The sequence below is a fragment of the Numida meleagris genome, chromosome 5 (assembly GCF_002078875.1).
Source record: "Numida meleagris isolate 19003 breed g44 Domestic line chromosome 5, NumMel1.0, whole genome shotgun sequence".
NCBI classification, from domain to species: Eukaryota; Metazoa; Chordata; class Aves; order Galliformes; family Numididae; genus Numida; species Numida meleagris.
This window is the reverse complement of record NC_034413.1, coordinates 58,593,364-58,607,096: the sequence shown is the minus strand read 5'-3', so window position 1 is coordinate 58,607,096 and position 13,733 is coordinate 58,593,364. Positions and strand designations below refer to the sequence as shown.

Genomic DNA, 13,733 nt, shown 5'->3' with positions numbered 1-13,733 from the left:
TCTTTTTAAGGAAATACAAGGAGAAAAGTCATTTCCCAGAGTGGTGATTTGACCCCAACCCCATCTCCCAGTCTCTGCCCTGGTATACTATTCTAACACCTAAATTAGCCTGAGGCACTGGGTGGTCAAGCAACACAAGAATGAGAACTAATTATTCAGTCCTGTTTCTTCAGGAAATGCTACCAGTAACATCTGTGCATGCAACTGTGCCTCCCTAATAATTTTTTAGCACTTTGGCAAGTATCAGTCAGATTTTATATCAGGAGATTAGGCTGAATGATATTAAGGTTTCACTTGAAAATAAATAGCAACCGTCTGTAGGAAAAATAATTATCTCACAAGGAGGAAAAAAACAACGCAGAAAACTGAAATATGAGTTCAGATGTTATTAAATGGCCAAAATCTCCAGGAGAGAGGGAAAGGGAAATAGCCCATGTGCTGGAAAGTGTTTAATCTGAGCTCAAGGTTTAGTAAGGAATGCAGAAGCCAGGCACCATAACCAAACCCACAGAAACCTGCCTTTATCAGGATTGACCTCTCTGTGGCAGACGTTACAGTTTGGGAATCTGAGATCTACATTCAGATAGAGCTTGTTTGTGGTTATTAGCTCTGCTGGAGAAGCACAAAAATCAGTAATCAACTTTCATCAGCTGAAAAGCTCATTATTTACCATTAAAAATAGATACACAGCATTCCATCTGTCATGGTTTTATGATTTTCGGTTATTGGTACTCCACATCATAACATCATGTAGTGAATGTACCTGGTTCTCAGAAGAGAAGGACTACTACAGTCCCCACGGCACAGGTGTCACAGCTCCTCCGTTACCATTTTCCAGCTGGAGGGAAAAGATAAAAGCTCACAGTATAAAAACTTGCAGATCACGAGACTTCATCCCTTTTTTCCGCCATCTCTCGTCTTGGCAGCACCTCACTCTCCAGCCGTCTTATCATCGGTAGTAGAGTAAGGCCTACCTTGATTTTGGGACATTCTCTCTCTCCGTATTGGATTTATCAGCTTAAATTGTAATTATATTGTATTATTGTGTGTTGTTTTGCATTCCGATATCTTATTTAGTAAATTAGTTTGTTTCTCCTGAGATTGTTGCCGCTGTTCTTTGCTCTCAGGGCCATCTCCCTACCCTTTTCCCCTTTCCCCGGGGTGTGGGCCCGTGGGTCCCCCGTCCCCTTTGTCACGGAATCGGGCCCAACGCCTGTAAACCGTTGACACCATCTCAGATGTTCTCAAGATAAAAGAAAAAAACTGCTTGAGTTGTTTTTGAAAATATTCTTCAGCTCTACTCTAAAATGTGAGCAAGAATATAGCTCAGGTCATGCAGATTTCGCTTGCAAGAGCACAAGGCTTACTATTTAACTAACTCAGGAGATGTCCTTACATACTTCTGCTACAGCTGTTTATTACACTGAAGCCCTTGGATCCTCTGTAGACATTAATTTTTCAGTACCCCTTACTGATCAAGCAGAATATTTTCCTAATCAGCATGTGGGCTTCTCTGCACTATACGTTTCACTCTTAGATTCATGATGCAAGCTATGATCTACTGAGGAAATTTCTCTTATCTTCTATGTTAGTGTTGATGGTATGTTCAATACTGAAAGAAAAAACAGTTGACATGGGGAAAGATGCATCACATCTGTAGCTGCAAGGACTGCTGATTAGGACACTTACAATTTTACCAGCTGAGTTGATAATTCCTCCCCACCCTCCAATGACAGGACTTTTCTCAGAGCTAAGTCAATAGCTAACTATTTGTAGTGACAAATTTCTTGGTCTAAAAATGACACAGAAAAGGTAATAATACTCCACTGTTAAAAAATGCAAAATAGAAATAAACAATAAGCCACATTATTTTTCACATATAAGCTGTCATTATCTCATCTCATTACACCTTGAATTTTCAGCATCCTTTCATTTCTCGGACAGGGCTTTAATAAATGGGGTGATTCTGGAAAGACATCAGCTTTTTTTTTTGCTAGGCATATCAGAGTGCAAGGAAAATGTCACTTCTATTTATACCATTTTGAGAGGTCACTGATTACAGCACCATACTTCCAAATTAAATATCTCAATATAGCTTCAGAGGGTGGGCCCTTTTCAGAGGGAAGCTTTGCATGCAATCATTGACACCTGTAGGTGGAAAATATGAAAACTAATCACATCCTTGTAAATCAGCTGTACTTTGTCAGTGTAAATAGACTAGCTCTCAGCATAGGGTTATTTTGATGATTTCTGTGTGGATTTCTTTTTTATTTTTTAATAAATATACAAGAAAATGCAAAATCTTCTTGCATTCTGAGCAGTACTTAGAGAAATACTAAGAGATGTTTTCTCTTTTTATAAGAAGATTATACTCTAGCAAATCTCATACAGTATAATTGAGCTTGAGATCCTTGGTTACCTGACAAAACAAATCAGAGTCTGGAACCTTTGTAAGCTCCTTCTCCTCAGTCAGGTTTGGGGAGGGAAGCTACTATATAATTTTTGAACAGAAGTATTTCAGACCTTGCCTATTAGACTGCAATATTCATTGAATGATTCCTGGGCTTGCTTAGCTTGATGTACCAGCATACAATCTGGGGAAAATAGCTTTCACTTGATTTATCCCCCAAAACACATCACAAAGGTTAGGAACAGCAAGCAGTCATCTCTTGATTTGAAAGCATAAATAATATAATTGCTACGTGATTTATCCAGCACAACATTGATTTACAGATAAATCAGCTCCATAGATGAAAACATAAATCTGAGTTGTGTGTTCTGCTGGACACAGGTGATTTGAGCAATCATCTAAAATCCTGCCTTCCAGTATTCTGCTTTCTTCAACTCCATTTCACATTACCTTTGTAACTCAGAGTGAGAGGCAAAAAGAATATGAACAATAAGTTCACCCTGGTCTTCCACACTCACCATACAGCACTTCATAATCTCATTAGAGCCAATGACTTTACTGGAAGCATGGATTCTTTTTAAGGAATTCGAGATGTTGAGGCTACCACCATGTCCTCTAAGAAAGCCCTTCCAATAGAACCTTAAGGGGAAATGACTTCAAGCTCAAGGAGGGTATATTTAGGTTAGAAATAAGGATAAAACCTTTTACAGTGAGAGTGGTGAAGCATTGGAACAGGTTACCTAGTGCTGTGGCTGATGTCCTGCCCCAGCAGACTTTCAAAGTGAGGCTAGATAAGACCTTGAGTAACCTGATCTAGCTGTGCATGTCCCTAGTCTTCGCTGCCGATAATATATAAGCCTGGTAGACCTCCTACCACTTACTCATTCCTCTATCTCCCCCAAAGAACTGAAAAATAAAGTTGGGTAAATATCAGTCCAAAATCATCATGGCAAGGAAAGTATAACATGGTGGAAAGCATAGCAATGACATCAGAGCAGCAAGATCCTAGGTTGCAATAAATGAGGATTTACTCAAATGCAACAGCATGGACATAAGGGAAAAAAAAAAAAAAAAAAAAAAAAAAAAAAAAGGAAAGAAACTGCTTACCTTCAGAAGGCCTCAGGGATGTCTAACAAAATACCCTGACCTCCACTGCCAGCCCTTAAATGAAATCTAGGAAAGATCCAGCCCTTCCATCACTCAGGTGCTTTGCATGCACCTGTGCTCCCCTGGATTGGCCCTGCCTTCCTACCAGGTGCTCAATCACAGGTTCAAGCCATGACTTAGCATTTCTGCTACACAAAGACATCTCAAATTCAAAGTATAAGCTCTGGATGTGACTGCTGGAAGCTATGAACTTTGCTTCACCTGCCCTATCCCCAGAAAATTCAGGAATGGGTTAATTTTTATACCAAAGGAAACCTTTCAAAGGCAAAAATGCCTATGGAAGGCATGTATCACACTCCAGGTCCTGTAATAAAATGATATCAAGAAAACAAAACAACAGAAAGCATCAAATTTTTCAGGAAAACCTGCAAAATGAAACTAACATCCTGGAACTTCAGATCAAATCAAATCTCTGGTTCCTTTCTTCCAGGATAGAGCAGATTCTTCCATTTGAATTTGTCTAACTGCCAAAATGTTTAAAAACTCCAAAGATAATAAGTAAAGAGAGCATTAACTGCTTGACAAAAGCTTCAGCATTCCTTCCTTCATCTCTTAAAGAAACATTCAATTTCCATACATTATTTATCGTGCTGCTATATTCTGGAGCAGCTAAATTTGCCATAATTTCCTTCTTTATTCAAAGTAATTTTTTGAGTTTAGTACATCACTCAGCATAGCAATGATGCCATACCTACCTACAGCACCTTGAGCACAGATCTGAGGCTCCTGAGCACTGCAACAGGAGCTGTGCAGAAGAGCAGGAGGCAGTAATCGCACCGCACGTCCCTTCAGTCCCACACAGAGCACATCAGGTTGGATGCTGAGAAAAAATTCTTCTCCAAAAGAGCAGTCAGGCACTGGAACAGGCAGCCCAGGGAGGTGGTAGAGTCACCTGGAGGTGTTCAAGAAACGTAGAGATATGGTACTTAAGGACATGGTTTAGTGTGCATGGTGGGGATGGGTTGATGGCTGGACTGGATGATCCTAGAGGTATTTTCCAACCTTAATCATTCTATGCTAGGGACTTCTTTCTCATTTTGAGGTCAGAGTTTAGAATAAAGTGAAGCTCTCTGATTAGTAATGGGAGAAAGGCTTCCTCTGAACTGCAGTACTGTTCAGTGCTTTTGCTACTCTAGCCTTACAAAGGCAAAGCTAAAACTCTGCCTTTTGAGGAAGCAGACCCAAAGGCATATTATTGTGAACACAAAAAAACCAATCTTTTCCTTGGTATTAGTTCAGGGTTTTTCAGAAAGCAAATGAGCTGGAGCTAATATGATATGACCAAAATAAACTGAATCTGGATTTTCTTCAACAGTAATCACAATAATTGACCTTCCGCTCCCAAATACAGGATTTTTTGTGATGGCAGCTCGGCAACCCTTCCAGATCCCTAACACAATTAGTGAAGAAATAGCATTTTTCCCCTTTTCATTCCCGTTTTCTCCTTGCTCCAAAATGCAATATTTACCTAATTGTTAACTTCCTCCCATTTGCTTCAAAACTACAAAACTGGGCTTCAAAATGCACATTGTCCTACTCCTTCTCCCTAGACCTGCCATGAGATATTGCATCCACAGCGCACCAAAGATTCCTCTCTTAGCACCATCTCACCCTCCTTGAGCACTCTTGAACTTCCCCTTCATCTTCCGCAACACTTACGGCCCTATAACCCTCCCTGAAACGATCAGCACAGCAGGAGGTATTTTTTTACCTCCATTTGCTGCAGTTCTGCTTCTCCCTAGTACAGCAAGGCTAGCCATTCATGTAACTTCACCTGATTATAAGGGCTTATTTATACAGATCTCAGAGGCAGCCTATGGATGGTATACCTATTTCTGTGAAATTGGGTGGTCTCTCCCTGCAGTGATTTTCTGAGGTCAGAGAAGATGCCTGAGCAGCTGCAAACCAGCTATTTCACTCAAGATTCAACAAGATGATTTGGGAATTTTCCCCTCCACTACACTTATATCACTGTGAGTGAGAGTCGAAAGCTGAATTTCAAAACCGTCTGAAGCAGACAGTTATATTCATCCATCAGTTCTGAAATCTTAAGATCATGAATGAGAAAAATGAAAGAAAAAGAAAGGAAATCACTTCAGCCTAAACCGCAATGAAAAAGCAAACAAGGCCATTAATTTTTTACAGCATCAAATGCACTCGTTTATCTTGCTTTTGTACAGGAAGGAGGAGTGTTCGGTATGAATTGATTTGAGGTGGCTGCTAAGAGGAAAGGATCTCAAACTTAGCTGTTTCCCACCATTTTGTACTCCATTATGCACTTTAATCCCCTGCTGTAAAGAGCTTTAATAGTGATGGGTCTGCGGTGCTAATATTGATAACTGTAGAGTGCCATGACTATTTGTCAGTTTAATGATTATCTACATGAGAAAAAATGTTGCCTTCCTTCAGAGTCTGATGAGCTCTTCAATGCAATATTACCAGAATAAATGTGAAAAGTAAAGTAAGAATTTTCAGTGGAGGGAGTAATTAAACAACCTCACTACTGAATTTTAATTAGTGATACAAGGACTATTTCATTGCTAAGCTCTAAATGTGCTTTCTGATGAGGGCATAATATCTAAATAGATCTTGCAGAATGTTCCTTTTGGAAGACAGGGAGAAGGCTGAGGTGTGAAGTGAGAGCAACATTCCTCCCAAGTCAAAGCCTGCTCAATTTCAGCAGTAACCTTCTCAGGATATACTAGTTTTAGTTTGTTTTTAGAAAACAGAAGGGAGTGGTTGGATCTGCCACTGGGAAGGCTTCAGGGTCACAAAAGCAAGACACTGAACAATTTAGAAGAAAAGGGAAGTTCAGCTCAAGCCCAGCTCAATATTTTGCTATGTGTTGCTGGATCCTTGGAGAGATGTACAAAGAAGCATTCTTGAGGAGCACCAAACTGCCAGGAGCATTCAAGAGCTTTTGTGGAATCTAGATGCAGAAGATGCTCCTGATATTTAAAAAATCTGAAGAGAGAAGAAACATGACTGATTAAAAAAATGCAACATACTGCAGAAGAGGAAATAGAGATCAATATTAGGATAAAGACATTTAAATGTTGGTGTTTGTTAGTTGAACAATTTAAATCATCACTGATTGAATGACTGTCCATCGTTTAAATTTCCAAAAATATGTCTAGATTATCTTCCAAGAAAATCAAGGACAAACTATAGGTTTACCAGAGAAAAGATAAGTAAAGACTGTGTTCTGTAATACACTCAGGTGGGGGTGAGAAAAAAATGATAATAAAATGTCCTTCTTTACCCTTGCACCCTTAGAAATTCAAGGCACAAAAACTAATCACAGACTGTCTCTTCTACTAAGGGAGAAAAATGCAGCTTATGCCAAAATTTGAACTCCTCCAAAAGCTGGATAGCTCAAACCTTTTATTATTTTGCTCTCAACAGAAAGCAAGGATGACTGTCAGACTGGTTACTATAGCCCTGTGGTTCGCCAAAATTTTGCCCCACAAATCACTGCTAACCTTCAAGATTTCTCAACAAGCACCATGCCCCTGTTTTTAATCATTCTTATTTAAAATATCCTCAGTGTTGTATACCTGAGGTGTGCATTTCCATAAGCTCAAAGATCCCTAATGCATGAGCACCATGCCTAGCAAATACCACTCCTGTTTTCTTTCACTATGTTGTCCTGATGTCCTACTCATTTCTAATGGCACTGTGTCTTTTATTATATGGAGAACACTTCCAGTGCATAATCTTACTTAAAATAATTACTTAAGTTCAAAACACTCTTTCATAGCTTTGAATTCATCTGATCAGGATTTGCATGTGATTGTCTGTTTACATGTTTGTATGTGCACGTATGAGTGCAAACCCTGCACTATCACGCAGCATTAATGAACACAAGACCACAGGCTGCAGCATTAATATGCAAAAGCTATTAAGATCCTGAACACACTACTGTGATGAAACCTTTAATAGGATGTAGACTGCTGAATTAATAACATTCATCGTGATTATAGTGAGGTGCCAAGACTAATTGGAAAAGGTGTTTGATCATAAAAATAACTATCAGGGATTTTTTTTCCTAATTTTTTCCATAATGAATTTAAATGTGCAATGAATAGAGAGGGAAAGCAGGGGAGGTTAAAAAATTATGGCTGGTATTGTGTGAGTTAGAAATACAAGCTAAATTAATTGCACATTTAGTTCAACAATCTTTCATGTTTTGGCAGATTTCTGTTTTTAAAGCCCAAGTCTAGATCAATCTTTCCATAGGAACAATTCTCTTGATAGAGTTACACACCTGAGCAAAACTATACAGAAGAGTTTCACCTCTGCAGAGATATATACACGTAGGTGAAAACCAGAAAATTAAACATGGGAGTAATTTCTCTGTCTTCTCCAGCTTCTTATTAACTTGCAGCTTACATGTTTAAAGAGCTGGCAATTTGAAACTTTTTAATGATTTTATACATGTGAAGATTAATAGTATCAAAAATATTCCTGAACAAAAAAGACCAGAGTAAGAATAAAAATTATTTTCTACTTTAACTCACAATTAATTTATTTGAAATATGAGAAGTTACATTTAAAAATAAAATAAAATTTAAGAAAGTTCCCCCCACCCCCCTTTTTTAATAGGAGAAGTTCGTTAGCATTTTCCTTTCCTAGAGAACATTTTCAGGAAGAGGTTTTGAAACTACTCATGAGGGAGAGGGAGAAATCCTTCTAGACTTGTGACACATGAAAATCAGCTGCAAATGGAATCAGTAGTTGCCTTTATGTTAGCTTAACTTGAGCATTTCATAGATATTTCTGTAAAAGGTACCTCTCTGTTGGAAACAAAATATTCTTCTTAACTTGAGCTGAATGATTAATCCTGAAAACTAAGGATGTGATCATTTAACAGAGATGTGTCTACAGTGAAACAGGTTTGCATGATTCAGATTAAAGCCTCACTTCCTCTCTTCAGGATGGTGTTCTGTAAGTTCGTTAGTCAATGCTTAATTTAATAAAACAAAACAGAAGACACACATTTCCTTTAATCATTTTTAATATGCTTCTGGAGAGCTTAATTATAGCTTGATTATGAAATAAAAGAAAATGGAAACAGGAGTAACTGAGCAACCTTTCTTCAGATATCTGTTAACCTCCCTCAACTTTTCCTTTCAACTTATCCAATGCTTTCGGTCTCCTTTTATACTGAATCCTTCCCATGCTTCCTATCCTTTTTATTTCCTCATTCTCACCCCCAACCTCTACAACAGCCTTAGAAGAGCAACTGGAAGTGCTCAGACAAGATACCAGGCAGAGGTCATTTCCAGCCCATTTTGTCTTGTTGATCTATGGTAACCTCTAGTCCATGGGGTGCCTCTTCTCCAGAGATGGGCCACATGCACAGGAGGAAGCAAATCAAAGGCTCCAGTTCCCTTAAATTACACCACAGATGTCTCATGCAGTCCAGCTTCACAATTGTGGGAGTATTTCTTTGGTAAAAACAGGCCAGGATCAAAATGTCATACGCCGCATCACAACATAGTTATGTTTGCCAACTTATATTCCCTTTATTGGCTGACTCAGACTCTTTTGAGTATGTAGGTATTTGAAAATAGCTCTCAGATACCCTCCACCTCATTAAGTTAGAGGCAGGAAGAAAGAGAGCAGCTCACAGAGAAATCACAGAACTCCAAGATGGAAAGAATCTCTAGGTTAAATGTCTTTTTGCATGACAGACATTTATCACCACTCTTTGTTGTTGAAATACAGGATGATATATCTTAAGTTGTATGTATGAAAACATATATGCAAGTATGTACACACACACTGCAGAGGCCTCCTTAGAGCAAGCTGTATCTCTGGACTAAGTCAAGAAAGATCATGTGAGATTCTCTTGAGACATGACAAGATCACAAGTTGAGGTTGAATAGTTTTGGAAAACACCAAGTGTGACAAAGACTAAATTAGTTGTCTTTACTTGAAGATTAACAGTATCAGAAATAAGTCATTTGTAAAAAATATAATAAAACAAACGTTGCTAAAACTGTTTGGTATGGACAGACTAAGCAGATAGGTACAAGCTCTATGACGTTTGCAGACTAAATGAAAATCGCTACTTAAAAACCCGCAAGCACATAAATCTTTAAAAGGAATGGAGAAAACAAAGTGATTTTCCTCAATAAACACTTCTAAAATAGTGGAATTTCACAACTTAAATTGATCTGAAATGTTTTAATGACTGAAGTTCTTCATTTCAACTTTAAATGGACTATTTATTATATTAAAACTATATTACATTGTAAAACAACAACAAAAAAAGTTTTAATCTTCTCAGGGACAGGGAAAAAAAAAAGAAAAAACAAACAAAAAAATTCTCCGTTCCTCTCATTCTGCGATACTATAACTTCGTTTTACTCAGTAACAAAGGAAATTTGTAAACACTGGAATTCCCTGCAGTGGAAAATCCAAGTTTAAAAAAATGTCAAAGCTCAGCTCATTTTACATCATCCTACATAGAAGACCAGTGCACTTTAAATAGCGAATTTCAGAGATAAAATGAGTTCAACTTCATTAGGTTAGCTTCTCATGCAAATGTGTGCAACGTTGCTTTCCTGATTCATTTATAAACATTGTATATTAGGCAGAACCAGAAGTCATCAGTCATTGTTCAATAGAAAGATGATATATCAAAACAAGAACATCAAGAGCAAAAGAAAATAGAAACTGGCGCTCTTGAATCAAACACTTCAATATACACAGGTCACTCTTTAAGTAATGCTTCCTATTTATTTCCATGGAAACTACAACAGATACAAAGAGAACAACAAGTATTTGATAGAGCAAACTGTCAGTTACAAAACACTATTTTTCAATATAGTAACCACCATTGTCTATGCATTTCCACTAGCAATGAACAAGAGCCTGCATGCCACACTGATAAAAACCTGCACCAGCGGAGGTGATCCATTGTTACCACTTCTGAAACACACTACCCAGAGCCTCACTGTGCTCACATCCACTGTTTGGTCTCCATATACATTTGATAAGCATCAATGAATGTCAGTGGGTGCCATTTTTTCCACATGGAGGAATTCAGTGACACACCTTTGTTTCATATGCACTTCCATGTCAGATACCATTTTGTCAGACTACCCCTCTGTTGCCATCTGTCACAGGACAACAACATGTAACGGAATACTGTCATACCACCAGCATCCACCTCTGATGTTGCGGGCCAACATAATAAAAAAGAGGCATTACTTTTGGAGCAGCCCTCATAAAAACACAGACCTGATTTCAAGACAGCTGCACTATTTCACTATTCTCTATATTTGAAGACAAATAAATAATTGGAAAGAAGCACGATTTCTAGGGGAAAGACAAAATTGTCAAACCTGAATACTTCTTCAGGCTTCTCTTTGTACATCCAAACAAGGATTATTTTACAAAAATGCCAGTCCCTTATACTTCCCTCTCTGCATTCCTGGTACTCCAGAATCCATGGAAATTCTAGCAAGATAGAAAAGGAAAGTATCTGTAGACATTCAGCCAATTAAATCAACATCAACTATGGAACCCAAACTTAAAACTAGAAGTTTTGAGAATGAGAAGCATAAAGATACCCTTGGTGGAGCAACTATCCCTAGGATGCTCTTGAAGATATTACAGTGTTAGTATACAGCACTCACACATTGGGAATATATCACTGGGCAAGGAACAACCAAGCAACCTCTTAATAAATACACCTCAAGGTAAAGCATGTGATGGTTATTTTAGCTGACTTCAGAGTATCCCTTCAAGAGGAATGATATGATGGAAATAACCATAGCAAAGGGAAGTGTAGGAGATGGCAGATATAGAAATACACCTAACCAACATGAAAAAGGAAGAGAAACTGCACATTAGGGTAATGATGTACCCCAGCCACTAGTGTTAGTGTGGGGAAAGGGATCTTTCCTAGAAAGGAGTAATATGTGCAACAAACCTAGCTGATAAACATTCAGGAAAATAAGTGCTTTTAAAATGCTGGTACATAACAATAGATTTTTGTGCATAGTAATGAAGGTAAACTTACTGGAGGAAGCTTAGAAGGCATGTGAAGTTACTGAAAATTTAATCCACGTTGTATTGCCTTTGGAATCCTGCTGTAATCATGAAGGCTGAAAGAATGGCAAAAAAATTAGACTTTAAAAAAATGTATAACTTTTAAAATGAGAGAAAAAACAAAGCTTTGGGAACAGTTTTTATTCTGGCAGAGTTTTCACTGCTTGTTTAATTTGGTTCCCAGACTCTGTCCTCTTTTAATTCCCTTGTCATCCAGAATCTATTACAGGGAGCTAATGCCCTCATGGCACCATCTGGCATTATTTAATATGTAACACCATCTTATAAATCAAATTATAATTTATAATTAATCAGACAATTTGTATTTTTAATAATCAAAATCTCTATTAAGAAAAAAAACTGAATATATTAATGTATCACAGCATTTTGAAAATATTTACGGTCTGTGGCTTTTCTTTTTCTTCCCTTTTCCTTCTTGAAGAGAGAGAGTTTCATTTCAAAAGCAGTTATTAATTAAAATGCATCTTGGAATATAGTACAAGGAATTTTTCCGAAGTTTTGCAAAAATATACCAATGGCTTCCAAAATGTCATCTGAAATAACGAATGGTTTAGATAGTCTGGAGTACAGTTTAACTAGAAATGGTTTTTCACTATTCTCACTGCCTTCGTCAATCACTATAGACCCTGGATGGTGTTCTGACCCAGCAGCAGCAATCTTCTCCCTCAATTTAAGTATTCCTGACCTGATTTTCCAGTGTACCTAGCCATAGAATCATAGTATTGTTTGAGTTGGAAGGGACCCTTAAAGGCCATCTGGTCCAACTCCCCTGCAATGAACAGGGACATCTACATATCCAAAGACAAACATATTTATCAATTAGATACTGACTGTGCCTATTCAATATTTAGTCTTTCTTTCATCCTGCACTGAAAAAACACATGCTGATTGGCATGGTGAAAGGGATATAGGATAACCAATAGGATATAAACATTGTACTACAAAATTGAGTGAAATCACCTTTTTTCCACATATAAATTATTGGATATATACTAAACCCATGATTATTTCACTCTAGGATAATTCAGTCAGGCTTTGAGAAGAGAGCTAGAAGCAAAAGGCCAAAGATGAGAAATTAGTAATGTCTGCGTCATGCTGCTCCACATTACAGTCTGAACTCTGGTACCATGATTTTGAGCGCATAAGTATTGCACCAATATACATAAAGGACATAGCTAAAGATATTTGTGCCCTGAACACTGCAGTGCTATAAAACTTGTTTCTAAGACAGTAAGTCTCACTTCAGAAGACTCCTGCTTCCACCCGCAATGAAATGCTGTCAGGGGTTGCAAGGCAAAAAGAAGCCTTCATGAAATTAATGAGAACTACAGGAATTGCAAAAGGGGCAGTAGGCACCTGCAGCAAATTCTGCTAATCCTGTTCTGCTCAGAAAAGCCCGGGGCAGGAGAAAAGGAGCAAGAGCAGCCAGAAGCATGCCTCAGCTCCCTTCAACAGAGCAAAATGAGTTGGGTATCTGAGGGTCTCACCCACAGCTGTGTCACAAACCATGGCCTTAGCCCTGTGGGGACATATGGCTGAACTGAGTTTCATGCTAGATACGTGTTGATAGGCAAGATGGCAAGGAAAAGCAGTACAGATGTGAAGAAGGGGAGTCCTTTGAACCTGACCAATGTCCCCATTCAAAAACCAGGTCATGTGACACCTGAGCCCAGTGACAGGGACACACACTGAAGACAGGCACCCTGTGACAGCACCTGGATTAGTTTGGCTGACCGTGGGAAAACAGATACTGCAAAAATAAAAATAAAAAAAAACAGCCCAGATTTTAGATCCATTTTCTCATTCTAGCCTCAGAATGTGTGCTTTTTGTTTATAAATTCCTTCAAAGCCTCAAAACTGTCTCAAGGAGACATTCTCAACCAGGTTTTAAAAGAAGCCATATTCACTTGACTTGATGACTTTACATGGCAACAACAAAATTTTACACTGTTTTTCAAACAGCATCTGGTAAACGTTATCTTACATTAATCTTAGTAATTCTTTTTTCACTCTTCTACAATTCTTTGTTTCTAAGACACATGAGAAACAGAAACTTAACTTAACTTAAAAG

The 13,733-nt window shown here is 38.1% G+C and overlaps 1 protein-coding gene across 47 annotated transcripts in view; it reads right to left on the bottom strand.

Annotated features, from left to right (window-relative positions):
- The window catches only part of LOC110399220, a 585,449-nt gene that overhangs the window by 113,304 nt on the left and 458,412 nt on the right, over positions 1–13,733 (bottom strand). For all 47 annotated transcript variants that reach the window (XR_002438981.1, XR_002438982.1, XR_002438989.1 and 44 more), the window contains 4 exons: positions 11,613–11,697; positions 10,933–11,047; positions 4,273–4,469; positions 764–838 (listed from right to left, as the gene is read on the bottom strand). The gene's annotated coding sequence lies outside the window, so the exon portion shown is untranslated. The remainder of the gene's footprint in view (positions 1–763; positions 839–4,272; positions 4,470–10,932; positions 11,048–11,612; positions 11,698–13,733) is intronic.